The following is a 7,078-nucleotide window of genomic DNA, read 5'->3' on the forward strand; positions in this document are numbered from 1 at the left end:
TGCGCGCTGCAGCCCTTAGGGAGCTCGGCGCACTCTCCCCGAGGCGCAGGTGTCTGTTACTGTCCCAGGGAACCCGAGGGCATCCCCGCCCTCCTGGGTCCTGCTCCAACTACCCACGAGCCCCTTTCCGCCCGGGAAGGTCGGTGCAGCTCCTGCGTCTCCGGGACGGGGCTCTCCTGTCCTGGGGACACTCGCCCCGGCCTCAGCCCGGCTCCTCGTGGGGCCCCTCCCCCTTGGAGGCCTTTGTTTCTTTACTTCTTTTTCCCCGTCTTCCTACCTTGATAGAAGCGCGAACTCTCCTCACTGTTGCATTCCAGGTGTTCTCTCTTTAATTCTCAGGCCGAATTCATAGATTTTCAGGATGATTGGAAGGTTTTCTAGGTAATTTGGTGGAGACAGGTGATTTGGGGACCCTACTCTTCCGCCATCTTGCTCCTCCCCCCTCTGCAAGAAATTTTAAGGGGGACTCTTAAAATTCCCCTTTAAGAAGAAGTTCAGTGCAACAATCCACAAAAACAAGGACTGAATAGATATCATGATGACACTAAAATCATATCTTTCAATAGTAACTCTGAACGTGAACGGGCTTAATGACCCCATCAAAAGGCGCAGGGTTTCAGACTGGATAAAAAAGCAGGACCCATCTATTTGCTGTCTACAAGAGGCTCATTTTAGACAGAAGGACACCTACAGCCTGAAAATAAAAGTTTGGAGAACCATTTACCATTCAAATGGTCCTCAAAAGAAAGCAGGGTTAGCCATCCTTATATCAGATAAACTAAAATTTACCCCGAAGACTATAGTGAGAGATGAGGAGGGACACGATCTCATTCTTAAAGGATCTATCCAACAAGAGGACTTAACAATCCTCAGTATATATGCCCCGAATGTGGGAGCTGCCAAATATTTAAACCAATTAATAACCAAAGTGAAGAAATACTTAGATAATAATACACTTACACTTGGTGACTTCAATCTAGCTCTTTCTACCCTTGATAGGTCTTCTAAGCACAACATCTCCAAAGAAACGAGAGCTTTAAAGGATACACTGGACCAGATGGATTTCACAGATATCTACAGAACTTTACATCCAAACTCAACTGAATACACATTCTTCTCAAGTGCACATGGAACGTTCTCCAGAATAGACCACATACTGGGTCACAAATTGGGTCTGAACCGATACCAAAAGATTGGGATGGTCCCCTGCATATTCTCAGACCATAATGCCTTGAAATTAGAACTAAATCACAACAAGAAGTTTGGAAGGACCTCAAACACGTGGAGGTTAAGGACCATCCTGCTAAAAGATGAAAGGGTCAACCAGGAAATTAAGGAAGAATTAAAAAGATTCATGGAAACTAATGAGAATGAAGATACAACCGTTCAAAATCTTTGGGATGCAGCAAAAGCCGTCCTAAGGGGGAAATACATCGCAATAAAAGCATCCATTCCAAAACTGTAAAGAACTCAAATACAAAAGCTAACCTTACACATAAAGGAGCTAGAGAAAAAACAGCAAATAGTACCTACACCCAGCAGAAGAAGAGAGTTAATAAAGATTCAAGCAGAACTCAAAGAAATCGAGACCAGAAGAACTGTGGAACAGATCAACCGAACCAGGAGTAGGTTCTTTGAAAGAATTAATAAGATAGATAAACCATTAGCCAGCCTTATTAAAAAGAAGAGAGAGAAGACTCCAATTAAGAAAATCATGAATGAGAAAGGAGAGATCACTACCAACACCAAGGAAATACAAACGATTTTAAACACATATTATGAACGGCTATACGCCAATAAATTAGGCAATCTAGAAGAAATGGACGCATTCCTGGAAAGCCACAAACTACCAAAACTGGAACAGGAAGAAATAGAACACCTGAACAGGCCAATAACCAGGGAGGAAATTGAAGCAGTCATCAAAAACCTCCCAAGACACAAGAGTCCAGAGCCAGATGGCTTCCCAGGGGAATTCTATCAAACGTTTAAAGAAGAAACCATACCTATTCTACTAAAGCTGTTCGGAAAGATAGAAAGAGATGGAGTACTTCCAAATTCGTTCTATGAGGCCAGCATCACCTTAATTCCAAAACCAGACAAAGACCCCACCAAAAACGAGAATTACAGACCAATATCCCTGATGAACATGGATGCAAAAATTCTCAACAAGATACTGGCCAATAGGATCCAAGAGTAAATTAAGAAAATTATTCACCATGACCAAGTAGGATTTATCCCTGGGACACAAGGCTGGTTCAACACCCGTAAAACAATCAATGTGATTCATCATATCAGCAAGAGAAAAACCAAGAACCATATGATCCTCTCATTAGATGCAGAGAAAGCATTTGACAAAATACAGCATCCATTCCTGATCAAAACTCTTCAGAGTGTAGGGATAGAGGGAACATTCCTCGACATCTTAAAAGCCATCTACGAAAAGCCCACAGCAAATATCATTCTCAATGGGGAAGCACTGGGAGCCTTTCCCCTAAGATCAGGAACAAGACAGGGATATCCACTCACCACCGCTATTCAACATAGTATTGGAAGTCCTAGCCTCAGCAATCAGACAACAAAAAGACATTAAAGGCATTCAAATTGGCAAAGAAGAAGTCAAACTCTCCCTCTTCGCCGATGACATGATACTCTACATAGAAAACCCAAAAGTCTCCACCCCAAGATTGCTAGATCTCATACAGCAATTTGGTAGCGTGGCAGGATACAAAATCAATGCCCAGAAATCAGTGGCATTTCTATACACCAACAATGAGACTGAAGAAAGAGAAAATAAAGAGTCAATCCCATTGACATTTGCACCCAAAAGCATAAGATACCTAGGAATAAACCTCACCAAAGAGGTAAAGGATGTATACCCTAAAAACTATAGAACACTTCTGAAAGAAATTGAGGAAGACACAAAGAAATGGAAAAATATTCCATGCTCATGGATTGGCAGAATTAATATTGTGAAAATGTCAATGTTACCCAGGGCAATATACACGTTTAATGCAATCCCTATCAAAATACCATGGACTTTCTTCAGAGAGTTAGAACAAATTATTTTAAGATTTGTGTGGAATCAGAAAAGACCCCGAATAGCCAGGGTAATTTTAAAAAAGAAAACCATACCTGGGGGCATCACAATGCCAGATTTCAGGTTGTGCTATAAAGCTGTGGTCATCAAGACAGTGTGGTACTGGCACTAAAAGAGACACATGGATCAATGGAACAGAGTAGAGAACCCAGAAGTGGACCCTGAAGTTTATGGTCAACTAATATTCGATAAAGGAGGAAAGACTATCCATTGGAAGAAAGACAGTCTCTTCAATAAATGGTGCTGGGAAAATTGGACATCCACATGCAGAAGAATGTAACTAGACCACTCTCTTTCACCATACACAAAGATAAACTCAAAATGGATGAGAGATCTAAATGTGAGACAAGATTCCATCAAAATCCTAGAGAAGAACACAGGCAACACCCTTTTTGAACTCGGCCACAGTAACTTCTTGCAAGATACATCCACGAAGGCAAAAGAAACAAAAGCAAAAATGAACTATTGGAACTTCATCAAGGTAAGAAGCTTTTGCACAGCAAAGGATACAGTCAACAAAACTAAAAGACAACCTACAGAATTGGAGAAGGTATTTGCAAATGACATATCAGATAAAGGCCTAGTTTCCAAGATCTATAAAGAACTTATTAAACTCAACACCAAAGAAACAAACAATCCAATCATGAAATGGGCAAAAGACATGAAGAGAAATCTCACAGAGGAAGACATAGACATGGCCAACATGCACATGAGAAAATGCTCTGCATCACTTGCCATCAGGGAAATACAAATTAAAACCACAATGAGATACCACCTCACACCAATGAGAATGGGGAAAATTAACAAGGCAGGAAACCACAAATGTTGGAGAGGATGTGGAGAAAAGGGAACCCTCTTCCACTGTTGGTGGGAATGTGAACTGGTGCAGCCACTCTGGAAAACTGTGTGGAGGTTCCTCAAACAGTTCAAAATAGACCTTCCCTACGACCCAGCAATTGCACTGTTGGGGATTTACCCCCAAGATACAGATGCAATGAAATGCAGGGACACCTGCACCCCGATGTTTATAGCAGCAATGGCCACAATAGCCAAACTTTGGAAGGAGCCTCCGTGTCCATCGAAAGATGAATGGATAAAGAAGATGTGGTTTAAGTATACAATGGATTATTACTCAGCTATTAGAAATGACAAATACCCACCATTTGCTTCATCGTGGATGGAACTGGAGGGTATTATGCTGAGTGAAGTTAGTCAGTTGGAGGAGGACAAACATTATATGTTCTCATTCATTTGGGGAATATTAATAATAGTGAAAGGGAATATAAGGGAAGGGAGAAGAAATGTGTGGGAAATATCAGAAAGGGAGACAGAATGTAAAGACTGCTAACTCTGGGAAATGAACTAGGGGTGGTAGAAGGGGAGGAGGGCGGGGGGTGGGAGTGAATGGGTGACGGACACTGGGGGTTATTCTGTATGTTGGTAAATTGAACACCAATAAAAAAATAAATTTAAAAAAAAATTTTTAAATCCTAAAAAAAAAAAAAAAAGAAGTATAGAAGAGGCCACACTGAAGAAGGTAGGAGGTGCAGAGAAAGGGTTTGTAAGAGAAACAGAATGTAGCCTTTTCAATGCAGTGGGAGCCATTGTTGCAAAAAGAGTGAGAGATACACTAGCACACAGGGGAGCACACAAGAAAAACAAATCCCTATAGCAATTGGCTTGGGAAACAAGAGGGGCTGAACTTAATGAGTTTATGTAACTGGTGGGGCCTAAAGCCTGCCAACGTAAAGATCAGCAGGCTTGCCTCAGGGACAGCTGCACTTGGGGCTGCACTTGGAAAGAAGATATAAAAAAGGCCCACAGATATACAGTATGGAAATAGAGAGCTAAAGAGTGCCTGGGGTGCAGAGTAGGGAGGATATTTGCTCATGTTGGAGTGTCCCTGAAAGGCAGCATTCATGAGAGACTCCTCTTGGAACAAAGGCACTAGATGGCACCATTTCCCTTCCCAGCCCTTCATCATATGTACAGGGCCACCTGCAGGAACCAGCACAGGACAGTCATTACCTAACATGTTTACAAAAGCCACCAACCCCACGCACCAGTGGAATTGCCCTTCCCAGTTACACTTGCATCAATCCCAGTGCAGTGAGCCAATTCCCTCAAATACAAGGCCAAACCACTTCCCACACTGCATCCCCCAACCTGGGTGTTCTGTAGGGCCTTGTTTGCAGCAGGGGTAGTGAAAGGTCTCATTTCACAAGCAGACCAGAGTACACATAGTTAAAATACACCAAATCCAGGCCAGAGACCAAACACTGCCCACAACAGGATAAGAGAGACTCTGCAGATAACTGGCCTGAAGGATACAGCAGCAAGGACAAAACAGCAGAGTGTATGCATCACTAATTGGAGACACTTCCAGAAGTGCAGGCTCTTGGGAGCAAGGAACACTACACAGCAGGATACTACAAGATTTATTCTTCAAAAGGCCACTACCCTCAAGAACAGAAGATGTAGCTGACTTTTCTAGCACACAGTACCAGGCACAGAAACTCATACAAAATTAGGAGACAGAGGAATTTGTCCCAAATGAAAGAACAAGATAAGGCCATGACCAGAGATCTAAGTGAAATAAATATAAGTAACCTGACTGATAGACAATTTAAAGTAATAATCTTAAAGATATTCACTGGACTTGAGAAAAGAGTTGAAGACATCACTGAGATCCTTAACACAGAGATAAGGAATAACATAGCAGAGATAAAGGGCTCAATTAATGAATTGAGAAACACACTTAATGGAAAAACAGCAGGCTGGAAGAGGCAGAGGAATGAATTAGTGAACTAGAAGACAGAGTAATGGGAAGTAACCAAGGGGAACAAAAGAAAGAAAGAAGAATTATGCAAAAGAAGAATAGACAGGGAACTCAGTGACCATCAAATATAATAATATTCATATTATAGGGATCCAAGAAAAAGAGAGAGAAAAGCGGGAAGAAAATATTTGAATAGATAATAACTGAAAATTTCACTAAACTGGGGGAGGAAATAGATATCCTGATCCGGGAAGCACAGAGAATTCCCAAAAAAATAAATGAAAGCAGATTCACACCAGACATATAATTAAAATGGCAAAATATAGTGATAAAGAAAAACATCTTAAAGCAGCAGGATAGAGGACAGTTACATACAATGGAAACTATGAAGGGCTATTGGGGGATTTTTCAGCAGAAACTTTCCAAGTCAGATGGGAGTGGCATGATAAATTCAAAGTGCTGAATGGGGAAAATCCGCAAGCAAGAATACTCTATCCAGCAAGGCTATCATTCAGAAGAGAAGGAGAAATAGTTTCCCACATAAACAAAAACTAAAGGAGTTCATGACCACTAAACCAATCCTGCAAGAAATATTAAAGAGGACTCTGAGTGAAAAGGAGGGACCAAAAGAGACAGAATGAAGGTAGGAAACACAAAATCAGTAAAATGAATATTTCTGCAAAAAATTCAGTCAGGGAATTCCCAAAATATAAGGATATAAAATATGACATTATATACCTAAAGCATGGGGAGGAGAGGAGTAAAGAATTCATTCAAAATTAAAAGATCATCAACTTAATATAGACTGCTATATACAGAAGATGTTATATACAACCTGAGTGGTAAGCAAAAATCAAAAGCCACTAACAGATATGCAAAGAATTAAGAAAAAGATATACAAATATGTTATGAAATAAAACAAATAAACCATGAAAGAAAGGCAAGAAAGGATTAGAGAAAATCTTCAGAAACAACCACAAAACAAATAATAAAATGGCAATAAATATATATCTATCAATAATTACTTTGACTGTAAATGGACTAAATGCTCTAATTAAAAGACATAGAGAGGATTCTACATTCACCTTGTCTCATGAACGCAACTAGAGAAAACTGAGATAGACATAGAGAGTATTATGCTAAGTGAAATAAGACAGAGAAAAACAAATATAATGATTTCACTTATATGTGGACTAAAAAAC

Source organism: Canis aureus, chromosome X, assembly GCF_053574225.1.
Source record: "Canis aureus isolate CA01 chromosome X, VMU_Caureus_v.1.0, whole genome shotgun sequence".
Lineage (NCBI taxonomy): Eukaryota > Metazoa > Chordata > Mammalia > Carnivora > Canidae > Canis > Canis aureus.